The sequence below is a fragment of the Globicephala melas genome, chromosome 15, assembly GCF_963455315.2.
Source record: "Globicephala melas chromosome 15, mGloMel1.2, whole genome shotgun sequence".
Classification (NCBI taxonomy): Eukaryota; Metazoa; Chordata; class Mammalia; order Artiodactyla; family Delphinidae; genus Globicephala; species Globicephala melas.
This window is the reverse complement of record NC_083328.1, coordinates 30,759,330-30,772,226: the sequence shown is the minus strand read 5'-3', so window position 1 is coordinate 30,772,226 and position 12,897 is coordinate 30,759,330. Positions and strand designations below refer to the sequence as shown.

General features: G+C 49.1%; 1 protein-coding gene across 2 annotated transcripts in view; it reads left to right on the top strand.

Moving 5' to 3' along the window:
- ABAT (4-aminobutyrate aminotransferase) overlaps positions 1-12,897 on the top strand; it is an 88,117-nt gene that overhangs the window by 34,270 nt on the left and 40,950 nt on the right. The window lies entirely within an intron of this gene.

The window sequence follows — 12,897 nt, the reverse complement described above, 5'->3', positions numbered from 1 at the left end:
GGAAATTTCACTTGCAGGGCAAGACGTGGGAATCCTGGTGACTCGCCGTCACCCCTGGAAGGGAATCCTTTGTGCTTTGCCTGTCCCTGAACTTCTGGGAAGCTTGGTGGCCAGTCGCTCTGGATGAACGCTGCCTGTGGGCTGGGCAGTGCCCTTGGCATCTTGGAGGAGAAGACAGATCCAGAGACAAGGACCGGCCTCAGGAAGGTTCCGGTCCACGCAGGCACAGACCCTGCTTATTCAGTGCGGTGCTCTCACCCTCAGAGGCGTTGCTGCCACTGGTAATTCCAAGATGCCACTCTCGTTCCCTACACTATGGCTTCTGTCTGCAGTGGCCCCGCCACCTTGGTCCACCTGCTCAAAGCTCAAATCACCTTTAAACATCCTCTGTCATTGCTTCCGGGAAACCTCGTACTTAGACCCAGGTAGAGCTGATGCTGCAGGCCCTCCTCTGCCCCGCCCCCAAACCCCCTGTACCTCTACCCTATAGGGCACTTTCTCCATTTGCCCGTGGGCTACAGTTTATTTTACAAGGACTTAAAAATATATAAAGACTTTCAAAGCGACTGGCCTAGACTCTTAAAATGTCAATGGCATGAAAAGCAAAATGGCTGAGAAATGGTCCCAGGTTAAAAAGAGATGAAAGAGCCTTGCACACAAATGCAATGATGAGTGATCCCGGGTTGGAGCCTGGAAAACAGAAACAGCTGCCAGAGACATTTTGGGGACAAGTGGGGGAATCTGAATACAGAATATATTAGATAATACTATTATGTCAATGGTGAATTTCCTGAAGGTGAAATACCTTGTACCTCAGATAATTTGTACTGAGGTTAATATAGGACAATGTCCCTGTTCTCAGACTCTACAGGCTGAAGGATTTAGGGATGAAATTCACAATGTCTGCAACTGTCTCTCAAAGAATCCAGAAGAGAGATAATAAATACATAGACTGATAAATAGATGGGTTAGGTACACATGTGGCCAAGTATTAACAATTGGTGGTTCTGGGATTATGGGTGGTTGTTGAGCTATGCTTGCATCTTTTCTGTACCGGCCACATGCTGGGCACTCTGCCTAGCTCGGCACGTGGATTGCCTCATGTAATCCTCAGAGCAGCCTCGGGATGGGGGAACTCTATCATACCCATTTTCCAGTTGAGAAAACAGAGGCAGAGCCAGATTCCAGCCCCAGCCAAAACCCACATGATGTCACTGCTCCACTGCCACCCTTCTTGTGAAATTACGAAGGATAACTCAACAGTCTTGCCCATTTCCAGTTTGAGTCTGAGTGACTTCACCTCTTTACTGTGGTGTAGAGGTTAAGAGCGCTGGATCTAGAGCCAGCCTGGGCTTGTATCCTGGCTTACCTACTTAGTGGCTGTGTGTTTCTGGGCAAGTCACTTAACCTCTCTGTGCTTCCAGTTTCCAGCCCATCCCCCCCTTTTTGCGGGGGTTGGTAAGAGAGGAGGATCATTGTAACTGCTTCAGGGGATTGTTCTAAAAATTAAAGGCACTATTATATGGAAAAGCTTAAAAGAGGGTTGGCCCGAAGTAAGAGATCACTAAATACTGTTGTTGCTGTTATTCTTGTAATCCCAGCACCCCTGCCTCAGCCACTGATGGATGAACCTGGAGGGTCTTTCCCTTCTGCACCCAGGGCTGGCTTTCTAGAGCTGGCCTCTGGGCAGGTGGCCCCTAGTGGGTACTGCAGAGATCTTGGGGTGTGGGGTATGGTAAGAGGCCTCCCTATCCCACCTCTTCCCAACAGAACTGCCCTCCTGCCTTCGCCAGGCAACGAGTTACTCAGGTGCGCTGTAAAGACCTCCAGGGAAACACACGTTTAGTCAGAGCCCATAAGCCCACGAGCTCACCAGAGCCTCCGAAGTCCATCCCAGAGGGCTGGAAACAGCCTCCTGTGTTTTGTCTGTTTTGTGTTGCTTTCACCCCTTGACGTTATGGGGGTGACTCTTCAGGGTGATCAAGAAAGAACCCAGGTAGGGAGTGTTTATCAGTTCACTCGGCCTTTTGGTTTTGTGAACCAGATGTTCGCACACTTGAAAAGTCATCCTGAGAGCAGACTGTGGTGGCCAGCGGGTGCGGGGGTGGGGGGAGCTGTATCTCAGTCCTGAGCAGCTGGGGCGGATCCTCAGTCATCCTGGACTACATCCACTGCCCCCTTCCAAGGGGGTGGAAAGGGAAGGACTGTTGCCATAGTGACCGCAGAACCCAGGCTGCCTCGGTGGAACCCTGTGCTCAGAGCATCCAGCTCTGGGAGCACACAGATGTTTGCTGGGCCTCCTCTGCCTGTGACATGTGCTCAGTGCTGGAGGTGATGAGACAGGCGGGTTGATGGCTGTCAAGTGATGCTGATGACCCTTGTCACGATGTGAAATTGTCTTCCTTGTTTACTTAGTTGTTGTCTGTCTCTTCCGCCGGAACAGAATGCAGGGACTCTGCTGTCTGGTCCCACCATCCCACCTGGGTCCTCAGGATTTAGTGTTGTGTCTTCTGGCCATAGGCTGTCAGGACATAGCGGTGCCTGCTGGTGGACCCGTGAGTGAATGAATGAGTGAATACATGAATCTCACAGGCTAAAGGCAGAGACAGAGATGTGAACAGATAGACAGTACAGGTGAACAGGAAAAGAATATGCGTATAAATCTGTGGCTAATCTAAACATGACAGATGTTGACAGTTGGAACAAGGTGGTAGGTAGAGTCAGATTCATCTTGTGTGTTTGAAATTTAATTATTTATTTATTGGCCATGCTACGCAGCTTGTGAGATCTTAGTTCCCCGACCAGGGATTGAACCCGGGCCCCAGCAATGAGAGCGCCGAGTCCTAACCACTGGACCGCCAGGGAATTCCCCTAAAATATTTAAAAAATAATAATAAAAGGAAAGATTGCTGGAGAAATACAGATGAGTGGCATCTAACCCTGAACTGAGAAGCAGGAAGGCTTCTTGGAGTAGGTGGCCGGAGGTGGCCACTCTGAAAAGGTACACGAGAGGTAAGGGAATATGCACAAGACGAGGGGCAGAAAGGACACTTCAACAGACAGGATCATGTGAGTGAAAACCCGGAGGCAGCGAAGAGCAGAGTATGTACAGGTCAGCGTCCAGAGGGCAGGACATACAGGTTGGGGGCAGGGGGTACCCAGCCAAGCAGCTGGGCTTTATCCTGGGGGTAGCAAGGAGCCAAGGAATGTTGGGGCATTTCACATTTTTTAAATGTGAAAAAATAAGATGGTTTCAATAGGAAGCCCTCAACTCATTCCTGAAAGCCTTATCTTTTTGCCTGGAGGATGGCTGGGGGTTTTGTACATGTCTCAAGGAGTATCATTTTAGAGATTTTCTTTTTTTAATTAGCAAGTTTGTTTTCCTAAAACTATCAAAAAGCCATAAAATGGAGGCATTTTTCTCAACAGGAGGGAAGGCAGAGAACGCTGTTGATGAGAGAAACCCGGGGAGGTTTGGGCACCTGGGTGGGTTTCCCCTCCAGGGAGGATGCCAACCAGGAAATATTCCATGCCAGTTTTATTTACTCTGCGTATCTGGCTCTGTGTGGACAAAACACCGTGGAAGTGATGGATGTTTTGCGCTAGATCAATGCTCCAGCCTCACGTGTTGATAATCACCGGCAGCTGTGATCAGCCTTCTTCCTCAGATTCATGTCCCAGCTCTTTCTTTGGTGCTATATGTTGTCCTCCGGGGCCCACTCCTTTCAATAAACAAGCTAAACAAGGCATTGTGAGCTGTAGGGTTAAGGGCTCCAGCCGTCTGCCCTCCGTGGTCCCGTGGGAAGACTCCCTAAACAGACAGATTACGTTTGATGTCTCAGATGCTGCTAGATCTTTGTGGGGGGCGGGGGCAGGTAAGGCTGGCATGAGGATCTTGGAAATCAACACACAGTGCCATCCAGAAGGCCTGACTGTTTGGCCAGGATCATATGACTGATGGCCGTTGTGCCACATCAACAGCAAGGGGTGAGCCTGCTTGATTGGCTCAGAAGGCGGCGAATCGGCTGCTTTTTCATGACTCTATCTTTGGACCTCCCCTCCCCTTCGCTGTCTCTCCTGCACCAAAATGTTTAAAGCGTTGGCTAGAAGAATTAGGATGCAAGAAAGGTAGGCAAACTCTTGGGTCACATATTGATGTTTAAAACATGCAGTTAGCATTCTCTGTTACCTGGAGCTGTCCTAAGTGCCATGGAGTCATAAAGATGCTGCTTCTTCCACGCCAAGGACCTTACATGCCATAGGGTGGGATGGGGCGCCTCGTGGAATTTGGGCCTCTGCACCCTGGAAGGGACTGTGGGACAAGCTTTGGGGTTTAGGGAAAGTGCCACGTGTGGGCTGAGGTTGGAAACGAGTGTGTGGCTAAAAGATGAAGGTCTTGGGACTTCCCTGGCGGTCCAGTGGTTAAGACTTCATGCTTCCAGTGTAGGGGGCGTGTGTTTGATCCCTGGTCAGGGAACTAAGATCTCACGTGCTGCAAGGTGCGGCAAAAAAAAAAAAAAAAGAAAAAGAAAAGATGACGGTCTTCAGGAAGGCTGCAAGCAGCGGTAACTGTTGAAGTTTTTTGTCCCTGTAAAGGAGGTGTATGTATGTTGGTCTCTGTTGATTGATGAGCTCTCTGGGTAAGGATCACAACCACCAAACTGGTAATATACCCAGATCTTAGTCTTCAAGCGCAGAGGGCCGTGGTTCTAACACAGCTCCACTATCTCCAGCTTTGTGTCCTTGCGCAAGTGGCAAAACCTCTCTGAGCCTATTCCCTCACCTGAAAAATGGGAGAGTAGTAGTTGCCTTCCAGGAGTAGATGAGATAGTGTGGGTAACGCTTGGCACAGGAGGGATCCGTTCATTGAATTGTAGCAGACCCTGCATCACGCATCAGTGAAAGATCCTTTGAATTTCTGAAAAGTTAAAATATTTCCCAGGGATCGTAGGAATACTGTCGGGCACACACTGTAACTCCAGTCACCAAAAAAGTGCTTCCAAGTCGCCTGTGGTGCAGACCTGGAAGGGAATAAATGGCTCATTTGTTGTACGCTGTGGTATTTGCATACTTAGCAGTTCCTGGAGTCCTTAAAATGATTTGGTTTCTCTAAACAGGAAGCACGTCTCCTCTCATCACACTGACCTTATCTGTTGCTTGTTGGCCCCCCCGCTTGGGAACACTGGATCCTGAGGACAGAGCAGGGCATGTGCTCGCTCTGCAGCACGTGCTGGCTCAGTGCAGGCGCCCCGTAAACATTTGTGAAATTGAGCAGACTCGCGTACGTTGGCCTGGGTCAGCTTCTTCAGTGCTGGCACAGCATCCTTCCCAGCCCAGATTCTGCTTTCTCACTCCTGCTCCCTTGTGGGGTTGGAAATCCAAAACTAGCCCAGCCATTCCAGGATGCGTCTTTACACCTGTTTCCTGCCCCCAGAATAAAGCCTGTGTCTCTCCCATTCAGAGGACTTGGACTTGAAGCCTTGTCTGTTCTTTCCTCCCTTCACTCTGTTCTAGTGATGCCGTGTTCATGCTGCCTGCATGCATGATTTAAGTTCACCTTATGCTTCCTGATGGAGCCTGGCGGGCTGGGGCAGGCAGGTGAACTGGGAGACAGGAGCCTGAGGATGGGAGATGTTGAGGCAGACCAGCTTCTGTCTCGTGGAAGCTGGATGTTCAGGCTCAAGCAGAGCTAGAGATTTGCACGTGCAAATGGTCCCTCCCAGCACTTGAGGCTGTAGAAGAAATACCTTCCCTGCAGAGGAGGAGTCTTTGGAAACTGAGAACATGGCCTGCGGGGAGCCTTCTCTTCTACATCTTGTGTGTCGGCTTCAGTTGGCCGGAACCAAATTCTGTGCCTCGTGACCACATGGGTAGGTTTTATTCTTCCCACTTTACAGATGAGAAAACTGAGGCCCTGGTGAGCTGAGCAATGGTTTTTTTTTTAATTAATTAATTTTTAGCTGTGTTGGGCCTTCGTTGCTGCATGTGGGCTTTCTCTAGTTGCAGTGAGCGGGGGCTACTCTTCGTTGCAGTGTGCAGGCTTCTCATTGCAGTGGCTTCTTTTGTCACGGAACACAGGCTCCAGGTGCGTGGGCTTCAGTAGTTGCAGCACGCGGGCTCAGTAGTTGTGGCTCCTGGGCTCTAGAGCGCAGGCTCAGTAGTTGTGGTGCACAGGCTTAGTTGCTCTGCGGCGTGTGGGATCTTCCTGGACCAGGACTTGAACCCATGTCCCCTGCATTGGCAGGCAGATTCTTAACCACTGTGCCACCAGGGAAGTCCTGAGCGACTTTTTTTTTGGCCATGCCACACGGCTTGTGGGATCTTAGTTCCCCGACCAGGAATTGAACACCAGGCACTCACCTGGGCCCTCGGCAGTGAGAGCGCAGAGTCCTAACCACTAGACTGCCAGGGAATTCCCTAGTTGAGCAACTTGCCCAGAGTCATCAAGCTAATAGACAGCACATTTGGGCCCAATTTCTGGCTCACGTTACTTTCTCAAATGAACCCTTAGTCTGTCTTAGGAGTCAACACTTGCCTGTTTCTAAGAACAATATTCCTCTCTCCTGATACAAGCCACTGATGATAGTATCATGCTCCACGAGGCAGGTTCTTAAAGGAAATCATGAGTGCAGGGTGGGAGGGCCGGGGTCTATTTTGCAGAGAAAACCAGGGAGGAGGAGTCACAGGAGTCGGGGCCGGAGGAGGGAAGCCAGGTCTGAGATGAAACCTTCTGTCCCAAGGCCACCGTCACAGGCCCATGAATGGGGCCCTGTTAGCCATCTGTAAAGGCCAGGCCTCTGGCTTTATTGGTTGCCATGACGACCCCTGGCCTTGACAATGGAGGCCCACTTAGCTGAACGTGTCATTGTGTCCCCATTGAGTCTGCAGAAAAGCCGACGGCTAGGGCTGCAGATGGGAAAGGAATGTCCCCAGCCTCTGCCAGCCCCTTTGTCTCTGTCCCTAGAGCAGATAGAAGAATGAGAAAGAGCATCTTCAGGGCCCCAGAGAGGTCTGGGGCTTCTACCTCTAGCTAATGACACGTGCAAAGATTTGGTGTTCATAGGGCCTGAGAGGCAGCATGGTGGAGAGATGAGTCCATCTTCGTAGGATGGTTCTGGAGTGTTTATTATTTATTCAGTGATTGTTCTCAGCCGGGCACTGGGGCTGGGGATACAGCAGGGACCCGAGTCCCAGGTCTCAGTTCACCCTCTGCTAGCGCATGAGTTAGGTGCAATTGGTATTGTCCCCATTTTACAGAGGAGGAAACTGAAGCACAGAGAGGTTACTTAAGGTGCCCAAGGTCACACAGAAGGCAAAAGAGGCTGGTTTCACATCAAACACCCTGCATACCACCTCCCCAAAGTGCCACCTTGATCTTCTTCTTTCTCTTCTTTTTCATCTTTGGGATGTTTAACTTTCAAAGTCGGAAGCCATTTCCAAGGATTTTGGGGCCATGCAGACCTGGGTCAAGTGCAGGGTCCACCGTTTACCCCTTAGGAAGGTGGTTCCAAGCCTGCCTCGGGAGCTTCACCAATGCCCAGGTCAGATCCGTGGGTGTGCCCAGGGCGGGGGTGGGGGGTGGGCGTCATAGGTGGAGAGCTCCCCTGATTCTCACGAGCAGCATGGGGAAGAATCACTGGCTTCTGAGACCCCAAAATCACTGGCTTTTGAGCTTGGGAAGCCATTCACCTCTGAGCCTGTCACCTGAGGTGGATACGAAAAGTAGTATAGAAGATACAGGGCACACAGTAGGTGAGCCTTAAACAGCAAGGGAGGGGATATGGTGATATATGTATACATATAGCTGATTCAGTTTGTTATACAGCAGAAACTAACACAACATTGTAAAGCAATTATACTCCAATAAAGATGTTAAAAAAAAAATCCAGCAACCAGTACTTTTGACTTTTTATTCTCCCTCCAAAGCAAATTGGGAAGGTTCCCCCCCCCCCCCCCGCCGCCGCCCCCCCCCCGCCCCGTTCACCTGAATTCCTCTCCCCCTATTGATTTAAACATTGCTTTCTCCCAGCCCTGCCCACCCTTCAGTTGCACCAGGCAGATAAGAGGGAGCAGAGAGAACTAATTAGCATTTTAATTAGAGGAAAAGGGATAGGGAGCAGTGGGTGGAAACCCAAGGGTTTCAACTTGTTTTGACTGAAACTCACAGTAAGAAACAGCATTTATTGTAGGGGCTCTGGGTGTCTGAAACAAAGATCGCCCCCATCTGCCGCGTACTCTGATGGTTCCTATTCTGTCTAATTTATTGATTGATTGAAATTTCTCTTTAGGTTCTGTCAAGGAGAAAAGTCCCTGTCCTCCTTTAACACCTGTCTAAGAGCTGGTGGTCTCCATGCCAGCAAAAATAGGGGGCCTGGCCGAGGCCGGAAACCTTGGGTAGTCAACTGCATCCAGCTTTTAATTTAACAACCTGTCTTGATTTTCTTACATTCTTTCCCCCATCACCTTTATTTGCCCCAGATGAAACTTTGAGGAAAAGGGGCTGGGGAGTGATTAGTAAGGGTTGTAGGAAAATAGCTTTATAAAGTTTAGAAAGCAAGTTGATTTCTGGGCTTCCCTGACAGTCCAGTGGTTAAGACTCGGAGCTTCCAAAGCATGGGGCGCGGGTTTGATCCCCGGTCGGGGAACTAAGATCCCAGGTGACTCTCGGCACAAACAAAAAGTTAAAAAAAAAAGATATAAAGCAAGTTGATTTCAAGAAGTACGTTAAGTAAATACATGTTGTACGAGATTAAGAATGTGAGGGAGAAGTAGTATGCTGGGAAGAGGTTTGGAAAACACAGAGGGAGACGGGATTTTAGGGACCAGGGGTGCCTGCAACCAGCTTGTTTCCATTCAGAGTCTGGGATTTCTCCAGCCCCGCCTTGGCCACAAGCCTCAGGGTGTGCCAGTGCTCAGAAAGTTCGCCCTCAGGCCCGGGATCCTTCAGGTCACCTCCTCCTTTTTCCAGATGTGCCACAGATGGCAGAGGGCATGGCGGGAGGAACAGGGTGATGCTGGGACCCCTTCTGGGGTAAGAGTGGAGGTGGGGAGTAGTGCTGCCAGGTATTCTGAGCAAACTGCTCGCCACATGCTTCTCGGGGTCAGAAGGGGCCTTAGAAACCATATGATCCAACACCTACATTTTACACACGAGGAAACCGAGGTCAGGAGAGTGATGTGTCTTCTGTGCCCGAGCCAAACAAGGGCTGTGGTGGACAGTCAGTGACACAGTGACTTTAGATTTGAGGGGAGGGGAATGTTATTGTTAAATTGTTGTTTTAACACAAATTTCAGACCTGCTCGCTAATTTTAAATATGATCTACCTTAAAAGGTATGTGGGAATGTCTGCCTTTCACAGCTCGAATGCGATGAGTCCGGGAGCTGTGCTGAGCTCCGGGTACCTGGTGAACAGGAAAAACTCCATCCCCACTCTCTCGGGGTTTGCATTTTTCTAAGTGTGATTGGAGGGTTTTAGGCAGGAGAGTGATGTGAGATGAATTGTCCTTTAAAAAGGTCAGAAACCAATTAGAAAACAGAAGGAGAGGAAGAGAGAAAGCCAGGAACCCCCTGAGGGCATCATTGCCCTGCCAGGTGAGAGACGGGCATGACTGGCCCCCAGCAAGACCCCTGGGCACCCAGCTGTCTGCTGTCACTGTTGCTGCTTTGAGGTCTCCGCCCGGGAAAGGGAGCCCCTCCTGTGACTGACTTGCATCTGAGGGGCCCCAGAGTGAGTCTGCAGGGAGAGTCTGCCTGTAGGCTGTCCCCTTTCCTCAGTGACCCCAGAAACCTCCAGGGATCTCAGACCACAGAGCTCTAGAATCAACGACTGCACTATTACAGTGCACGTGACAGACATCACTAATCTATCACAGCTCTTTTAAAGCTGGGTCTTGCTCTGCATTTCATCAGAGTGCCTATGCACGGTGCCTGGCGTATCACAGGGGCACAGGGACACCTGCTAAGTGAATGAATGAAGCAGATGGGTCAAATGACAACTTGGGATCACACAGCCTGTAGCGGCAGGAATTCAAACGCAGGCCTCTATGATCAGGATGTGTCATTCCCCTCTATGCCCTTTTCTGGTCCTCTCTCTCCCCTCTGTGAAAGAGGAGGGATCACTCAACAATTCTCTTTCTTATTGAGGTCAAATTCACATAACAAAATTAACTATCAACCATCTTCAGTGAACAATTCTGTGCCTTTTAATACATTCACAATGTCGTACAACCATCACCCCTATCTAGTTCCAAAATTTTTCATCACCCAAAATAGAAACCCCGTGGCCATTCATAGTCACTCCCACTATCCTCTCTTCCCAGCCCCTGGCACCCACTGATCTAAGTTTTATCTCTTTAGATTTACCTATTCTTGAAGTTTTATATATAAACAGAATCTTACAATATGTGACCTTTGACGTCTGGATTCTTGCATTTACCATAATGTCTTTGAGGTTCATCCATGTTGTATCAGTGCTTCTTTCCTTTTCATGGCGAATAATACTCCCTGGTGTAGACAGACCGCATGGTGTTCATCTGCTCATCCATTGATGGACAGTGGGTTGTTTCCAACTTCTGATGATTGTGAATGGTGCTGCTGTGAACATGCATGTTTATGTATTTATTCCTATTTTCAGTTCTTTTGGGAGTGGAATTGCTGGGCCATATAGTCATCCTACGTTTAACATTTTGAGGAAGGCATAATTCTTAAACCACCATCTCTAAGGCTGAGGGTTTAGGAGCTGGTCCCTGGCTGCTTCCTCGCCATCATCTCCCACCCTGGTTGGTGCCCTCCACTCAGCTCACCCCAGCAAGCCCCCCTCCCCAGCTCAACGATGACCCCAGCATCTCATTGACATGCTGAGTACTCATTCCCTCCCTGTCCTCTGGGACTTGACTGAACAGGATCCTTCCGGATAAGACGAGCAGCTGGCACCCTCCCTCCTTGAGAGGGTCTCCAGAGGGTTCCATCTGGCGATCAGCTGTTTCTGCCCCTCATCTTCCCTTCCACTCTGTGATTTCTTGCCTGAATCCTTGGCCATTCCATGTCCTTTCATGCCTCCGAGCATTAGCTCAGGCCTTACCTCCCCTTTCTTCTGTGACTTCTGAAATCTCGCAGCCTTTCAAGGGGCAGCACGCCCCCCAACCCAGAATTAATTTCTCTGTTCCCATGGTACCTTGCTTATACCAGCAAAAGTCAGGGTTCCATTCTGTCTTATACAGAATTAGTTGTTGACAGTGAACTGGAAATTTTTTCACCTGCATATCCTGCCAGGTTATTTTAAGAATTTATCAACATGATGCGTAAAGCAGCTAGTACATTAAATTCTCCCATTTTTTCTCCCTTCATTCCTCTGACACTAAATTATGAGCTTCAGAAAGAGAGGAGCATTTTATCCATCTTCGTTTTCTCCTATGCCTAGATAATGCAGTGCCTTGCCTGAAACAGGTGCCTAATTAATTTTGTTGATTGAATTAGTGGGCCAGGGACAGTGAATGAATGACATTAATTCTTCTGATTGTTGGAAATATATTGTGCTAAGAACTAACGTCTGATAGAGATCAGGTTTCGTTATAAGGTCAGTTTCAACTGCGGGCCACTGAAATATCACTGAGATATATTTCCCAGTGTGACATTTTGTAATTGAAAGTGTATAGATGTGACTTTCACTTTTGCAGAGCATTCAAATGTTAATATGCTAGCTCTCCGAGATTCTCGCATTTTCAAAAACACATCTAGCATTTTCAAAAACACGTCTACTGGAAATTGAACTGTGTGGAGTCTTAAGTGCTCCCGTTTGAGACCAATGCTCTTAAATGAGAGACAGCAACTACTCTTTCTACCTAGTTACCAGGCTGCTAAAAATTAACAGGCTTGCATTGAGTTGGCTGTTCTGGAATAGATCAAATATCCATTGAGTTATCAAGGAAAGAGTCTGGTTTCTCAGTTAATTTAAGGTCGCACCTTCCAAGCCCATGCTTTTCTCAATAATATTTTCTCGGGTGAAAAGCCATAAAATTTCCCCTCTGAACTAGATCATTTGTATTCATCAAGCCCCGTTGCTTCTACAGTAGGTGTTTTGTTATTCACTGACTTAATCGATGCTGTAATGAAGGGTTTGGGGTCAGGCAGTCCGAAGCAATCCTATGACCAAATCCAAATACCATAACTCCTCCGAGCTTCCATCTCGTCGTCTCTGAAACGGAGAGATACACTACTGCTGGTTGAGCAGATTGAGGGGAATAAAGTACCCTTCAGAACAGTCACTTCCACCCTGGAGGAATCCCGATCCCCCACTGGGCAGAGAAGGTTTGCCGCCCAGAAGTCTTCATCCTTAGCCACCCTGCAGGGCCTTGCTCCACCTGCAGTGCTGAGTAGAAGCAGCCTTATTATGGTTTTGTTTATCATTTTCTTTTTCTTTTATTGGCTGTGCCGTGTGGCATGTGAGATCTTAGTTCCCTGACCAGGGATCGAACCTGCACCCCCTGCAGTGGAAGCACGGAGTCTAAATCACTGGACCACCGGGGAAGTCCCAGAAGAGGCATTATTATTCCCAGTGCACTCCCAAAATTTGGGGCTCTGACGCTCTAACCATGCTGTTAGCTAGGATTCTGTTTGCAAGCAACAGAAATCCATTCAAAGTAATGCAAGCAAGCCCCGAAAAGTGGGGAAGGGGGAGGCTTTCTGGACTTTCTTACCAAGGCACTATTAGGATGGGAACACTTTTCCCTCACTCCTGATGTTTCCTCCCACGTGGAGGGACATCTTTGAGCGTAACACTCCTGGCTCTCCCCTGCCCCCACCCACTCACCCCCCGGGAAGGTAACTCAGGTCCCCCCAACAGGTTCAGAAGTGGGTGCTGCACTCATGGCCGAGCTGAGCTGCAGGCTTGAGATGGA